This window comes from Tympanuchus pallidicinctus, unplaced genomic scaffold (genome assembly GCF_026119805.1).
Source record: "Tympanuchus pallidicinctus isolate F22 unplaced genomic scaffold, pur_lepc_1.0 scaffold2, whole genome shotgun sequence".
In the NCBI taxonomy this organism is placed as follows: domain Eukaryota; kingdom Metazoa; phylum Chordata; class Aves; order Galliformes; family Phasianidae; genus Tympanuchus; species Tympanuchus pallidicinctus.
This window is the reverse complement of record NW_026294721.1, coordinates 48,821,788-48,839,381: the sequence shown is the minus strand read 5'-3', so window position 1 is coordinate 48,839,381 and position 17,594 is coordinate 48,821,788. Positions and strand designations below refer to the sequence as shown.

Here is a 17,594-nt window from a genome sequence, read left to right as displayed (position 1 = left end):
CACCTGGGAAGAATACAGGGATGCTGTCTGGACTTGTAGAGTTGGGATTAGGAAAGCCCAGGCACAGATGGAACTGAACCTGGAGAGGGGTGTTAAAAACAAAGAGGAGTTCTACAAGTATATATGTCAGAAGAGGCAGGCCAAAGAGAGTGTGCCTCTTCTGATAAATGTGAAAGGAGGGTTCTCATAGTTTTCATATCCCTGAACCTCTTGGTTCAGATAGACTACAAATAAAATATCTGGCAATGCATTCCAAAGGGCATGATCTGTACATTTAGAATTCTGATCAATAGACCACATGCTAACCCTTAAGTTTGGATGTTAAATCAGCCTGTTCCATGAGGAACTACAATAACTATCAGGATTTAAATTGAATGGTATCCCTTTAAAAGGAACGGACAGTATGCAGTGGACAGTAAGAAACCATTCAGTGTCTCTTTTTATTTATTGAGGATAGTCCATTTTCCCTTTTATCATACATTTGTTGTGTGCTCTTTTGTGTATGATTAAGTGAAACATAAACACATTAAAAATATATATTGGGGGAGCTGCTTTTTTGCTGTGATATAAAATTCACATTTTTACACTTGGGGCACAAAATAATGCAAACAAATACAAATGAAGAAACACCTCTGCTGATACTGACACAGTGAATTAACAGGTTTGCCTATTAATGATCACAAATTGCTAGACTTGCTTAGTGGAATTCCAAACACACAGAGAGGAATTACCATATTTTTAATGTTAAGAGTTCTGAAAATAAATAAACTAATTTGAAGTGTGGTACAGCATTGTTTTCCCATCCCAAGCCATAGAAAATGTTAAATGCTAACTATTAATAGACACTGACCACTGGTTTGGGCTTAGAGCCTTCATGCAGGGAACTTATCCCGTCTCTAAACTCTATTTTTGGAATATTTTCTCTTGTTTATTGGTAATATAACTGCCAATCTCCTGGATTTTATTTTTTACATGTCCTCTATATTCCAAATGACTTATAACCTTTAATTAAACAAACAAACAAAAAAAAAAAAAAAAAAAAAAAAAAAAAAAAAAAAAAAAAAAAAAAAAAAGAAAAAGCAGAAAAGAAAAAGTAAATGGAAAAGAGAAAAGGGAAACAAGATGACAGTTAAGTGCAAAACAGTTGACAGTGTCACTCAAACAAGAATCACTTAAAACTAGGAAGATATGTGGTTGAGCATCTTCCAAGACCAGACTTCTAAAATAAGCACAAGGAATGATAATTTAGTCAAACACTATGACTAATAGATAAGATCTACATGAAATCTGCTGATAAGCAAGTACACAGAATGATAAGAATACTTATTAATTTCAACCAGTGGAAAGCGTAGGACACATTCTTAAGAGTACTGCTGAGAGTAACATCTGGTAAGTCAGACTCCATTTATACATACTTTCAATATACATTTTTTAATATAAATTTCTTACTGAATTAAAACTGTCAACACCTCATATATTTTGCCCCCCTTTCTACTCCTTGGCTAGCTAATAGCTCCATATTGCTGATTGCAGCCCTATTAGTGTGGGGATCAGGGTTCCTTCTGAGATTACCCTGACCCAGTCTCTATACCAGCATCTATATCAGACTTATCCCATTTACAGATTTCTTATCTGAGCATATTGCATCTCAAAGCCATTTGCAAAGACTCTAAAGAAGATCTATAACTCTTTTACTCAGTTTGGAAGAGAAACTAAATATCATGGGACTTCAGAAACAAATTAAGGACAAACAATTTGTCATGACCTTTAATCAAGTGTGACCACAGTCCCCTAAGCACACATGAATGTTTTCTGTTAAAGGAGACACATTTCTCAGGCAGGATGGAGATGAGATAGTTCTCCAATTTGTGTGAATAGCTTAAGTGTAGATGCCAGATGTTTCATAACCCAGCTGAATCATCGGCTATTTGAAAAATAGCTTCTTTCACCTATTCACAAAGTTCAAAACTACTGACTGCCATTCACTGTTCTGTGTGTTATGAGGTCACAGCTGAGAATGCTCACACTTGACTAGCATTCAGTACAATTAAAACATATTCCTCTCCCTGAAAAATCAGTGTTATCACACTGCATCTACAGCAGGGATGTGCCAGCCAAGGTAGACTAGGACTTCTAGGACAAAAATACAAACATACAGAATAAATCCCATTCTTCAAACAAAAAAACAGAAGGCTCACAGTAAATAAAAAAATATTTACTACGTAAAATAACATTCAAACTCAAAGGTGTAGTTTTCAAGATGTTTTGGTAAAATTTATAATGTTATTTACTTTATTTAAATTCTAGTCCCTTGAATCACCAGTAGTACCTACACTTTTGAGCTCCAAAATACAGATTCAGGAGTAAAAGAGATCAGAAAAAAATTCTTCTCCCTCTCCTTCCGACTCTGTGGAGCTACATGTAAACGCTTTGCCATTGCTATTCTTACTACTTTCTCAAGTAGGTGAATACTAAAATCAACAGGAAACAATATTAAAAGTTTAGAGAATTTAAGAATTCTGTAGTCACAGAATCCCACTTGTAACTAGCCTGGCTACAGAGAGGGAAAATTAATAAGAAACAGGTGCATAGCCTATTTTGCACACATACCTCTGGAAGAATCTTTTGGTAAAGAGGCAGCCACTAATCTGATTCACACCTTCTAGGAAGGGGCAGAGTCTCCCCTCATTTGGACTAGCAGAAAATTAAGCAGCAAAGCAAATTGCAGCACACTGGCTTAGCTTTGCCCAAGGTAAGTAATTTGTTAGCCTGCAATTTTTCCACAAAGAGTTATTTATATCTTGCTATCCAGTGGGCTGACACCCAGGGTTGGCAGCACCTGGCAGTGCTCTTAATGAGTTCACCAGCATTTCCCCTGAAACTGCTGACTTCAATAACTGCACTGCCACATTTACTGTAGGAAAAAAAAAAATACAAACCAGAAGGCATTGAATTAAAAAGGTCAGTGATACAAATGTGATTTTTTGAGCTAATATAGAGTGTAATTGATAAAAAAGGAAGACAAAAAAGCTTATAGAAAAACTTTCATTGTCAAATGTCACACGAATATTTTGCATAATGCTGCGTATCAGTTGCAAAAAAGGTACTTTTCCCTCAAGAATGTTTTAAACAGTTAATAAATCATAGTCAAATTTATTTAAACCAGACAGTTTGTTATCCTCTCTGTAAATACTACTTCAACTACAAGTTCATGGATAGTAAACATTTGAGAAGGCAGCAGTTGTTTGACTTCAAGCTTGAGTGATTGAAAAATACATGGAAAACTAGATTTTCACATTTGTGGTAGCATAGGAATACATTTGGCCTTGATGAGATCTGAGCACTTGCCAAATGATACTGTCATCCTAAAACCACAACAAGATTTTATCTGCAGGGTACAAGAGTTACTGGCAGCCTCATTCAGAGCACCCTAGTAAAAGTGTAAGGCTTGCAGTCTAGGCTCTCAGGGTCTCCAGACAGCCTGTGTGCTAATACAGGCACCGCTGTGACAGGCACTAATGCTGCCAGCAGAGGAGAGCTGACCTCATAGCACCACCTATTTAGGACATCTTTCCTCCAGAAAAGGTGCTATGCAGAAAGTGCTAGAAAACCGTATTCCACATAAATAGGCATTATTTTAAAATAATTTAATACTCATTTACACATTACCTACAAGTATGTGTTTACATAATACATAATTAGATAAACACTTACATATATTGAATGTGCTTTAAAGAACTAAAGGCATGTATGTAAAATAATAGGTACAACCATTAATAATAGTGTTTGCCCTAAAGGATTATTTACATTCTTATAAATGGAAAATGAAAAAAAAAAAATCATATCATCAGCCTTTAGCCAAGAGGATAAACTCCTCCTCTACAAGTACATGTACAACTTTTAGCCATTATGATAACATTTTTCCCAAAGCACTAGAATAACAAATAGCTGTGCATCACTATTGATTCTCACTGTATCTATAATTAATAGACAATGTACTAGCGTCTATAATGCCTATCACAAAAATATTATAAAATATTTATAATGGAATTGTAAACTATTGGGGGTATTGCTAACATGTGCCATAAATATATTATTCATTTATTTTTGTAAATTATTGAAAACCTAAAGTTTTGTAATAAAAAGATGATAATAACTTCATTTTGCTAGTAGTCTTTCGAGAGCTGCAAATGTCCATTCAAGATGGACAACCTACAGCTTTGAAGTCATCAGGAAAACACTTAACAATTAGGAGCTAAATGTAACATAGCTGCCTTTATACCAGCACTAAACATTCTAGGAGTCTCATACAAAACAAACTGAAGACCAACGCACAAACTTCATTAATTTTAAAAGGTCTTTCTAGAAAGCTTGAATTCTTTTGAAAGTCTTGTTTCAAGTGATTGTTACTGTTTACTATGAATGCTTTCTATAATCTAAGCTTGAAAAATGTAAAATGGAATTATTTTTTATATATGGCAGTGTAAAGACATCAAGAGCCTTGTTGGACATTGAAATTTTAAATAAAATCAGAATTCAGAATCAAGGGCATTTTCAAAGACATTTTAAAAGAATAATTGCAAAGCATCATTTTACTTCATAGAATTCATTTGAATGAACTAAATATAGGCTCTCTCTTTATTCTTCATCTTTCTAAGAATATCTTTGGTAGCTCAAAAGCGCTCCATTTACCCATAATTATGTTTTCCCGCAGTGTTCCCAGATGTAGGAGTCCCAAAATGCAACCCCACTCATCTGCACAGCTCTTGTAAGAATATCTGAAATGTATTACAGGATATGGAAAGAATAGTGCACATTTATTGGAATGTCTTACGTGAACTTGCACTCCATGATTTAACACTTAATTACCTTAAAGACAAAGCAAAGCTTTTCACTTATGAAAAACAATGAAACTACTGTGATTGATGGTGCTAAGAATTTAGTGTCATAAAATACATTTTTCTACCTTCACATTCGTTTCTATCCTTTATCTTTAAGTAGAAAGAAATACTTTTTGTAAAAGCACGACAGTTAACAATGGCTTTATTTATGTGGTATATTTCATGCTAAGTACTTTATAAAGGCAGTCGAAGAAAATAGCATCATCATGTAAATGGGAAAAATGCAAAAACTAAAAATAAAACATCTTTAAGCTTACGTTAGAACCACCCACACGCTAATAGGAAAAATGAAAGATATTGTTTTACCGTATCTAAACAATGATCAGCGTCTTCCTTTGGCATAAAGGCTCTCTATAAAATCCAAGCATGCTAAAATCAATAGGAGATTTTTCATTAGGTTCAACAGATTTTGATCAGACCTTACATTTGAAACTGTTTCCTTCAAGCAAATAAATAAGGAAAACAGTACAGCATTCACTCAGGTTTTCCTGAGATATTCAGCTGTGGGGTATCAACAGGTACTACGGTACTGCATCATAAGAAAGATTTTAAAAGACACAGATATTATCAAGTGTCATAGATATGTGAGCTTATTCAGTAAGTATATATAAATCATGGAAGCCATTACGAATTTAGAAAATACATGACAGGTAGGCAAACTGTTGCTACTCAAAAGAAAGCATTACGATAGTCAGGAATGCAACCATCTGGGCTAAAAATACCAATAGCTGAACATGAAAGATTAGCAAGAGAAAGACGTACAACTTGGTTTGCTTCTTTTAAGGCAATCATGGAAGAGACAAATTTCGTATTATTACAAGAAAATTGGTTGGAGCCCATTAATCATAGCAGAGTATAGATTAAGGTAAAAAATAAACATGAAATACTTTGATAAAAATGTTCAATTATTTTCACATTTCTTAACTTGAAAGCAAAAGCAGTGCTGAGTTATGACATAGAAAATTCAAAAGCTAAAATCTTAGATAAAATAGTGCTAGGAATGAATGAAAACAGGCAAACACTGAATAATGAGCAAGATACTTGACGTGTTTGCACTGAAGACCTAACCTGTGAGGGAGGCCCCCCATTTACATGACTGACTGGGTCTGAATTATATGGCATTGATTCTGATGTAACCTAATTGCCTTCGGTTTTATTTAAATAACTAACACAGATCACCATAAGGTTGAAAATAACCTTGTTTCACTTGAAGGTGTAATTCACCTTCCCCTGTAAAAAAATAAAAAACTCCTGCAGATAACGTTTAATTAAAAGATATCAACTAAAATATTTTAGCCTCAATAAAAATGGCACCATCAATTGCTCCCACGGCCTCCTGAGCAACGTTCTGTTTTGCACGTCCAATTACAAATGTTATGTGTACATTTCAAATGAATGCTTTGGATGCTTTATTTCTAAAAGAAATCCAATTCTAAGTTAATTATAAACTCTGCTTGGTGGAAAAAATAAGTGTTACCACTTTTGTTCAGATTTATGTACCATATGCATACGAAAAGCTGTCAAAATGTAAGCATTTGCACATGGAGGATCTGAAGAGAAATGAGACAAAAAGATAAAACTACATTTGAGTTAGAACACATCTGTCGCATAGTAAAAGGCAATCACTCGCGTGCAGTGTTAGAGTTTTCTTTGTTCACATATATTTATGAAATTTGCTTCTATACATTGCAGTAGGAAATTATTTTCTGTATATACCATTTCCAGAGGAAAACTGGTACAGACATCTTTTAAGAAACGTAGGCTAACAATCTCTTGGGGAAGATAAAGAGACAAATATGTATTGCTATGGGTATGTCTTGGTTAACAAAAGAAATCTAGCATACACAAACAGAGCCCACTGCAATGTACATTAGGAATCAAACTACTTTTTACATGGTATTGAGAGCAGAGGAGAAAATGAAACATAAGTCTCATAACATGGAAGCTCTTAAGCTTTGTCTCATGATCTGGTTAACTCCTGTGTGAGTTAATCTGTTCCTATGTTAGGAAAAATATTATCTGTATCACATCTTATTCTGTTTGAGACTTGCAGTAGGTGATGAGCTGGTCTTAACTTTTTCTGCAAGTGCTAACAATTTCATTATTGCTGCTCCTCATTTTAATTCCAACTTCAAAACACTTTGAAATATTTAGCAGCCTGTTCTCAGAACATTCTTTCAATTAGTATACAAATGTGCAGCCAAAAGAATGGGAGAGTAAAAGACAAAAACAAAAATCATATTTTATGTAGTAACTCATCCTATTATTTAATTTGTGATGCAAAAATTCTCAGTTTATAGGAGTGCTGCAATTATACCTCAGCTGTTAATGCAGTCCTATTTTGAAGGCAAAAGAGAAGAGAGTCGAAAAAGATCAAAAATCATCAAAAAAAGGCAATAATGTGTATTTAACAGAGGTGTACTTAAAGCTCCATTATTCCACCCACACACCAGTGAATCTATAGCTGGAAGAAGTTTAGCATCTGTATATTTTGTATCAATTAGTGAGATTATACTACAGATACTGGGGAAAAATATACCCAAAAGCTAGATTGACAAGAAAAATCAGAGTAGCATGCTGCCAGCAGGAAACACTAACGCAGTGCTGAAATAAAATATAACTCCCACAAACTGATTTTGTCACCACTCGAAAATACAAATGTTTGTATCTTGTTATTTGTGGTAACCTTAATCTCAGTCAAAATCTGTCTTTGGTTTGATATTAAAGACCTGGGAGAAGTGACTGATCTTCTACTGCCATCTCAATATTGTTCATATACTCAGCAGTCACTTTGTTGTTTTCAAAATGTGTTCCTGTGTTGATAGTTTTAAGGTGAAGCAGTACTTCAGAGATTGTACCTGCTTCTTGAATGATGGCATGTTGAAGGTTGTTTTTTTTTCCAAGGGCTTTCTTTGAGAAATAAAAGCAGGAGAATTCACACTCTTTGTGTACACTGTAAATCATTTAAATTATAGATGGTCTCTATGGAAAACAGAATATATTTAGACCTAAGACATTAGAAAAGAGAAATAGCTACTTTAGATTTATATCCTCAGTAGAAGATACTTCGAATATTTCAGGCAGGGCTTACTGCAAAATAAGTACATTATGCTACTGTTTGCTGCTAATGATGTCACAGATTTTGCAGGCTTCCCAGGATGAAGTACACGACACAGGTGGGTTTCCCCTGCAAGATGCTGAGATGTGGCTAACTTACAAATCTGTCTAAGCTTCGCATTCACTCTGAAAGTTTTTTTCTCTCTTAGCTTGATGTGGTTAACCCTTTGCCATGTGCTAAATTTCACCTGCCACTCGGCAGTCACCTTGCATAAGGATAGGTGAGTGAGCACGTCCTCACCTTAAAAGACTCACCAGCAGAGCTGTATGAGAGCTTCATCTTTCACTCTCAGATATAAACATTTCAAATGCCAGTACATACACACTCCTACGTGTACTACTGGCTTACCATATAGGAGTCCTGTGCATGCCTGGATCACCTATCAAATCACATATTGCAGCACCCACCAAGCTTCTTTGGAAACAAATTTCATGCCTCTGGTGAGGATAATGACTGCAGCACACATGTGGCGTGTTGCTCTAAGGCAGCCAGACAAGGGAGGGGATTGCACCACTTGTATTTCCATGAGCAGCAACTTAGCTCTAGAAATGTTATTTCAATACCCATAAGCAATAATCAAATACTAGAGAACGAGTGAAGCATGATTCTTCTATTTGTATTACATGATGCCAGAAGGGAAATTATAGATTTTACAAAGAGATTGATGCACAGCGTATTAACAACAGCTTTCTTCATACACTAACACTGACTTTCTATGGCTGCCATACTGTCATTGATTTGAGCCTTAGGAGTGCAGCAGATTGAATTACATGCTGTGATATTAACCAGTGATATATTTAGCTTCTCTCTCATCCATGCTCTTTCTGTAGTCAAACAGTTGTGATTTCTGTGGATAGGATTAAATAACTGTAGCAGAGAAAACATTTTTCCTCTAGGTTTAATATGAACTAACAGCTATGATTATTTACTCTCTTAGTCAACTATAGTTATTTTGTTATTGTGATTCTGTTCTTTGACCTGTGAATTTCTAGAACATATATCTAAATCTACATTGACATTAATAAAGATTTATAATTAGAACTTCTTGTATGCAGTATTATGAATATATTGTTGCAGATCAGATGGAATTTTTAAATATTCTTGGATAGAAAAAGCATTTTACCGGAAGGAACTAATGTCAATTCAGTTACAGTTAGACACAGCCATGTGATACATATCCCCACCACCCCTTTCCTCTGCCTCGTTGATTCAAGACATTGTAGAGATTTTAAGTACTTCAGTACTATAATCCAGAAGAAATAAATATGTAGATAGAGGAAATAGGTAACAGCACTGAGATATCTGATGTAACATTACTTCTGAACTCGCAGACTATTATTTTTGTTTAAAAGAATCAGTTTTGATCAGATCTAATTTCAACCTAACATCTGCTTCTTTCTTTACTGCTTCTGTGAACAGCAAGAAAAATTTTCCTGATCCTCTTCTAGGCCCAATGACCATCATTTCATAGAGAAATCATGAAGTTTCTGATCATTCATGGCTGTTTCTTTAATTAATACAGAATTAAACTGACAGCTTCATTTCAGATGGTCATGATGTCACAGGATATTTTAAGATCAATGTAATTTTAAAGGACAATGATGAACGTATCTCATAATGACATCAAATTCTTTATGAAGGTGAAGCAAAAAAGTCTACTGATGTATATCTCAGGAACTAATTTTTTTCATGAATTTACTATAGCACCAAAAATCTCAACAGAGGAAACAAATCCCAAATTACTGGGTAAAACGCCGTATACGAAATCCAAAGGATTGAAAATAGATTTCAAATGACAGTTTTAAGTAAAAAGAAAACAGAGTAGCAAAACTTCCCCCTACATTTTGTATTAACTCTGGGAAAAAGTGAAAGCAAATACATTGGGAAAAATATGAGTTTCATTTAATATGACAATTCCCAAAGTTTATTTACATTAAAGCACCTTGCTAGAAAGAGAAGACAAAGTTTTAGAAATTCAAATCAATCTAACACAGAATGTTAAACCTTTGTCATAATTCAATTTAATTAGAGTTAAACTGTATCTTTAGATTGTTTTAACATATCTGTGACCATGCAGGAATTTCAGTCAATATCCTGCAGTCAAGGAGAGCTTTTATCATTTATAGACACTTGCCTTTGCTGGAGCATCCTGACCTGCAGATTCAATGCTCTGCCTTCATCACTCTGAGATTGGATTAATCACTGAATACTGCACAGGACTGCCTACAAAACTCTTCTGCTACCAAAATTCAAAAGGATTTATCACGTTTGTACAATGACAAAGATTGCTTACTGCACTTGAACTGAAAGAGTTAAATACTACATTTAATTAGCTTCTCATTCTGGATGTTGCAGTAGAATTGTAAATATCAGCCTTTCAATATCTTTCATATCAGCTTACATCTTGAATACGATTAAAACATTAATTCCTATGGTGGATCAGTCTCCAGATTTTTGGTTTGGATAAACCATTCCTTCACAACATTTTGTAATTTGATAGATTTCAGTTTTAAAAGGAAAGGTTGATTAGTGAATTTGATTTTACTCTCACCAGATCCTGCTTCGTAGCTTAAACAAGAAACACTCCAACAGAACTGAAATTAGTGCTCTCCTATCATGATGAACACATACACATAGAACAATCACTAATCCCACATTTTAAATGACAACTAAGGATATGCTGGCATTCAAATGGAAAGTATTAAAAACAATAATCTGTGAATGCATCAAAGTGAACACCATAACAGCAATCTGAATGTCCTGGCTAGCTACAGCCACTGTGCAGTAATCCTTGCAGCCCCATCTATGCCACAAATTATGGTCACTGAGGCCACAGGGAAGTGGATGTGCAAGGCAGGAATGGTTAAAATCAGCACCAAGACACCACCTGCAGCAGTTCTTGGTCATGCTCTCATTTTCATTCCTGAAGATTAGCCCTTAGCATATCCAAATTGATTAAGGAATTAATTATAGAATCACAGAACCACAAGGTTGGAAACGACCTATAAGATCATCTAGCCCAACCTTCTTCTCATTACCATTGCTACCACAAGCTACTAAACCACATCTCGCGGCTCCTCATCCAGACGCCTCTTGAACACTGCCAGGAACGGCGACTCCACCACCTCCCTGGGCAGCCATTCCAGCACCTGACCACTCTCTGAGAGAAAAAGTTTTTCCTGATATCTAACCTAAACCTCCTATGACACAACTTGCGGCCATTTCCCCGGGTCCTGTTCATCGTCTGGGAGAAGAGGCCAAACCCCTCTTCACCCCAACCTCCCTTCAGGAAGTTGTAGAGTGCAATGAGGTCTCCGCTGAGCCTCCTCTTCTCCAGACTAAACAATCCCAGCTCCCTCAGCCTTTCCTTATAGGACTTGTGCTCCAGACCCCTCACCAGTTTCGTTGCTCTTCTCTGGACACGCTCCAGGGCCTCAATGTCTTTCCTGTAGTGAGGGGCCCAAAACTGAACACAGTGAATGAAAGATGTCATGAGGAGAACAATGGAGCAGCTAAAACCTTCAAATGGCTCAAACTCTCTTGATGTTTGGATGAAATTGCAACCTTGCCTCAATTTGCATCCAACATGTGCCTATGTGCCTGTCACAAAAGACAGACACTTAGAAAGTTGCTTTTTTGTAACAACTGATTCTGATGCACTTCATAGTTCTAAGCATATTTGATTGGTTTAGACAGAGTGGGGAAAAAAAAACAACAAAAAAACCAACAACAGTGAAGCCAACTGAATGAAGTTTGAAGAGCTACTCTATCCCACACACGAAAGACAGAGGAAAAATGTGTTTTTAACCGTAAGAACAGAAAGGAAGATTAAGCTATACCTAAGCTTACACCAGATCTGCTTTGATCTTTCAGGGGTGCAACTGCTTTGGATATATAACATGTGGTATGTAGTTCGCAAATGCTGACAAAATGACAAAAAATAGCAGCACAACCAGCTAATGTTAACTTATCAGAGCAAAGAATGTGGCCATGATAACAGTAATTATACTATCAGCATTAAAGTTAGCTGTACATCTATTGATTTTCTTCGTTGGATACTAGTGTATAAGCTTGTTAAAGTACAAGAAACATCAGAGTCTCTAAATGAAAGTAACAGACATGAAAAAGAAAACAATTAAGACCATGACCTTATTTCCTCTGAAGACATAGAGTAATTACATATCAGAGAATTGGTAAAAAATAAGGTTTATAATAGTATAATGAAAAATGATACCCATCATTGGTACAGAAGTGTCCAACCATAAGTTTAATCCAAAGGACATAGGCACTGAAGAGAAAGGGAATTTATCCAAGTGAAGAAGAGCTCTAGGTGAATTACTATAGAAAATGGTGCAACCATTCTAATATTCACACCCTTGAGATAACAGGATTCCTTTCAAGCTTTCATTATGAACAAAATACCTTGTACTTTGCATGACTGCGTAAAAGAGCTTGCTCAGGAAAAAAACAGCAGTTTTCCAAAGAGAAAAACATTGTGATGGAGGCTGTTTGTAACAATTTTTTTACATCACCTGACTCTCAGTACTCCATATTGAGTCTCCTTAGAAAAAGATAGACTGTTTATGGACAATGAGTGTTAAACTTGGAAAGTATGGCTTTCACATACCTCTACACATCCTGTACTTGTCTCCTGTGTTTTCCTCTGGAAAACATTTCTGACAATCGACTTAGATAAAGTTTTGGTCTGAAGATAATAGCAGTCCAACTATCAGCAGCCATGGGCTTTTAACAGTTTTGTGAAAGATTTGTCAGATTTAAAATTAAGCTAACAAAACCATAATTTGTATTTGCTAAAACTTAAAGCAACACATTTACAAAGTAAAATGTACTTGTAAGATGTGTTAGAAGGAGACATTGCTGACTTATGAGTAAGTAACGACTAGAGGGTTTATAAAACAGAGTTCACATTAAAAATCATTTCTAAATTCCTTTCCCGAACAGCAAGCTCTAAGGCACTATTTTGTACAGTCCAGGATACTTCATTCTTAATAAAAATCTTATGAAAGAGATAATTAATTAAACAGCTATGCTGTCAGGCAATAAGCACTGAACAATCATTTACACAGATGTCTTCGAAGGCAGTACAGTGAAGCAGTCTTAAATTACAGTCCTGAACGTTAAGGTAAGTGCCTGCATGAGACGTGCAGGGGCAGTGACCCATTTGTCTGTGGTGTAAGCCCATGAGTCAAAGCCTGGGATGCCAAATTTACGAGGTTACTTTGGCCTTTGTTCACAAATACAAACATTTCATATCTTTATTTATGGGAGGTATCAACTACTTATTTCCATTGCCCCAGAGCGCCTGACAGCCTTCTCAGTCTTTTGAGAGAAGAGAGAATTATTTTTCTGTTACAAATGTATCCTGGAAAAGAAATGAAGTGTAAGTTTTCTATCACTTAGACTGTGATTAATTTGCTTACAGCCGATTTTGTGTTGCATTTCATTTGCTCAAGGCTAGTTTCTGGCACTGTCAATTACACTGAATCACACAGAAATACTTGGTTATAGAAATCAGACAATTTGTTAGAACTCTCGCAAGTGACAACACCAGCATGCAAAAACATCTTAGATTTCTTCTGGTTCTCTTATGAGAAACCATTCCATAATGTACAGGAGCAGAGTAACTTAGAACTACAGTAGGTTTACTTCCTCTCTGATTGGAGGCTTTGCTATCCACACTCACCATCTTGATAATTCCTCACAAGAGTCCATACTGAAAGGAAAAAGAAGTGCAAGCATTACAAAGACATAAACAATGTGTGATCACTGATTTCTTGTGCTTTAAGGTATTAGTGACCTGAAGACCTGGACCCTCATGACTGGTTACCTTACCCAGACATTGGGAAGTTCAGATATTGATGGCTTTTAAGACTGTTTACAACATCCAGGTACCCACAGAGTGCAGCTGCATTGCACCTGGGGCACAGGGGGCAGGTTGCTGGAAGTTTCATGGTGTTATTCGCACCAGCTATGTCCCACCCAGCCATTTTTTCAACAGTAAAAATCCATAGCCAGCTAGGAAAGATTTACAGCCTCTTTCCATTGTTTAACTTCTTTTTATACAATAACTGGCTTAAATGGCCTTCTTTTAAAATAGGCTACTGAATAAAATAAATGGGTAAGCATTTGAAAAATGACTTTCAGCATATATTGTGCAGTGCTTGCTGAACCTCTGTTAAAAAGAGTTCATTTTGTCAAGAACTTTACATGACAAAAATACCTGTTTACTCTGTAAACACACACACAGAAGAAACACCTGGGAAAATGAAACACTGGCTTTGGTTCCTCTAGGTACTCCACAATTACTACTAAAGCAAAATCAGTGCCTACGCATGGGAGGAAATAGCCCATGAAAATTACATTAAAGTCTATTAGAGTTCATTGGCACATTTGGCCATTCATCCTCAACCAAAAGGAACAACCCAGCACATCATGCCCCCAGTAACAAGCCTCACTCCCAAAAAAGGCTTCCAAGAGCAGGGCTTTGTGGCCAGCAGCATGAGCTGGCTCTTGGCAGGGGAGGCAGCACAGGTTTTATTGACAGCCTTGTAGGCTTGGCCTGAACCTTGGCTTATGAACTAAGCTCTCTGTTAGCACAGTAGAATGCGATAGCCTCCAAACATGAATCTATGTATCTCTTAAGAATCTCTTCAAAAATCATCTAAATTGAAATTTCTTAATTCTGTCCATCCCTTTATGCAGGTTAACAAACCATACGGTTAGCTTTCTTTCTGTACCCAATAAATTTACAGGGAACAGGTAATTCAGGAGATCCTGAGATTGATAAAGCTGACTTATAAATGGAATATATATACCAAGACTAAAATCACAACACAAAATGAAATGATACCTGCTCAGTTAGAAAATGGATTTCTCAGAAGTTTTGACAATAAGCAGTGTTACTCACTTCTAGTTTTGGAAAAAAACTGGGAACTTTAACCTCTTTTAGGACCCAGGAGCTTAACTAGGAAGAGTTGCAGAAAGGTAACACTGAAATCTAAACTAAAGAAAAGTACATGACCAGAAAGTCCATGTTTAACCATTTTCTAAATCAGTGAAAAAAGTGTTACACTTCACAGCTTCCTGATCTTGCTCATTTCAGAGTTAGTACCTTTTGATTTCAGGGTTATTGGCCTTTTCTGGTGCTATTCATAATAAAAAGAGATTGATACTACATTTCTATTTGAGTACATTTAATTGTGCAGCATTCTCTGCTTTCACACTATCATAATTTATCTAGATGGTAAAATGTATCTCACTCCAAAAATATCTCTGACTATTTTTACGATCAGAAAAGGAATTGGTCAAGAACTGGAACTGACTGTATGTCACATAATGGAAGAAAAACCAACAGTGATGTTGAAAAGCAATAACTTAAAATAAATCATTTTATATCATTTGCAGAGAAATCAACTGAAGTGAATTTGTGTTGGGCAAACTACAGCACATAAAAGTGAGACTAATCAATTTACGGAGAATTTTCTATATATTGTTCCAATCTGCAATAATTATCTCCGCTCTGTGTCTGATAAGAATTTCTTTTCCTCTATAAAATGTTCCGTTATCAGTTTATCCTTCAGGATTAAATAAGCAGCATTACTGAGAAGGAAAAAAGGTAACAGAGTGTTTCTATTTATTTCTCACTTTATTCTTTTACTGTTAGCTAAAATAGCCATTAGATAAAGATTTAAAAAATGAAATAACCATAACCAATGAAAAAGCCAGCAGTGTTCTGGAATATCTTCAACATCAATTTGCCTTCTTATCTCAAGTGTTGTCATAAACCTTGTGTCAGAGGAACTGCTACACTTGCGCAGGTAGGGAAAGCTTCATCACTCCATCCAAAACCTACCGCATCTCATTTTCCTGTACCCAAGTACTATCACAGGAAAGAGGTTCATCTACAAGCAAATATGAAAAATGTGATATACAGTTAAATTGATCTGCATATTTCCACTAGGTTTAAAAAGATTGATTAAATCTCATTTTCCTGAAGTAAATGGAACCAATTTCAAAAATATTTTTTTCTGGCCAACTCATTCTGCAGGAAGGTCCACTTTTGCTTTTCCACTGCAAATGCTTATTGTTGCATTACAAAAACTTTAATTAGAAGTATCTTCCTGAAGATTTTTGCATCTTCTTCATTTCAGAAAATCCTAACACATCGCTGGATATTTTGTTTTCCTTTCCAATATGAACACTGTAGACCAGTGGTTATTTAATTCAATAAGTAAGCCTAACTTATAGTCTCTATATTTGGTTTATAAAGTACTTTGCATAATAAATGAAAAGGTTTTATTATTTGCACTTCATTCAGAGAAGAAAATCTTTGACTTAAATAATGCAATTAAAGGTGAGAAGAGAGTAATTTTCTACAAACTCTCTCTGGTGGTTTTATCAATAGGAGTCCCAAACCTTTAAACACTTTCACAGTAGCAACCTGTTCATTTATCACTTGCAGGTTTTATTTTAGCAGTCATTACAATATACATCAAGACACTTCTAAATGTCATAGGCCTACAGGAGCTCTATGACATAAGCCACAAATTCTTAATTCTACTGACTTTAACAAATAGTAGCTGCATTTTTAGAAGCCAATAGGGTTTCATATGGTTTTTATTTTGAGTTTAGGCCCATGCAAATCTGGCTAAGCAAAATATTTTTTCTTCAGAATAGAACTTAGAGCTTTCATAGAGAACAAGAAATAAATTCAAATCAAGATGCTAGTGATACTTGCTGTAAAAAGTTAATTCAGTGCAGGCTGCTATAAGCTATTCAAAAATACAAAGTACTTGAGTTTCTACTGATAGCTAGTTAAAATTCCTACTGGAGAAAGTAAGGCCTCTTCATGAATACTGTGTTCTAAGAAGATGAAAATTTGATTTACATTGCAAATACACAGAAGTTATAGAGCAACTAAGAAAAGGTTTCCTCCAAAATCTATTCAGGTTAGTATATCCCAAAACCTTCAGAAAGAATTATAATTTCTTCATCGGTCCATTATTTAGCAAATAACTCTAGAAGACTGGTTAACCATAGTCCGAAAACACACAAAATAATGAGAAATGTTGTATATCTGCAATGGAAAAGATAAGGAACTTCAACAAACAATCTCTGCTATAACATCAGTTGACTAGCCCTGTTATTTATGGTAATTCCTGTGAAGCAAGAGGTAAAATACAACAAGACAAAATAAAAACGAATCATAAATCTCTGGGGAAAAAAAATCTAGATCATATAGAAAGACTAAACATGTAGCCATATAAGAAAGATTCAGAGAAGTGCAAGACACATGAAGGTACTTTCAATTTCAAATGGTACACAAACACAATGACTGAAGTATCTTATTAGTTAGGTAAAATGGATGAAGTTAGTTATGAACTAGTTAAATCTTTGACATCTGCTATATTATACTAAATGTTTGAGGAGGGAACCAAAAACACAATTTCACAAACATTAAGTATTCAGAAAGCTTTTTTTCAATTAACAGTAAGAAACAAATGAATTTGTTGTATTGTATTTGAAAATATTCATCATCTAAAGTAATGCTGAAA

General features: G+C 35.4%; 1 long non-coding RNA gene across 1 annotated transcript in view; it reads right to left on the bottom strand.

The window, feature by feature from the left end:
- The window catches only part of LOC128080739 (uncharacterized), a 32,224-nt gene extending 31,119 nt beyond the window's left edge, over window positions 1-1,105 (bottom strand). The window contains exon 1 of the long non-coding RNA XR_008206865.1: window positions 1,019-1,105. This is a non-coding gene — a long non-coding RNA (uncharacterized LOC128080739). The remainder of the gene's footprint in view (window positions 1-1,018) is intronic.
- Between the last annotated feature and the right edge of the window lie 16,489 nt (window positions 1,106-17,594).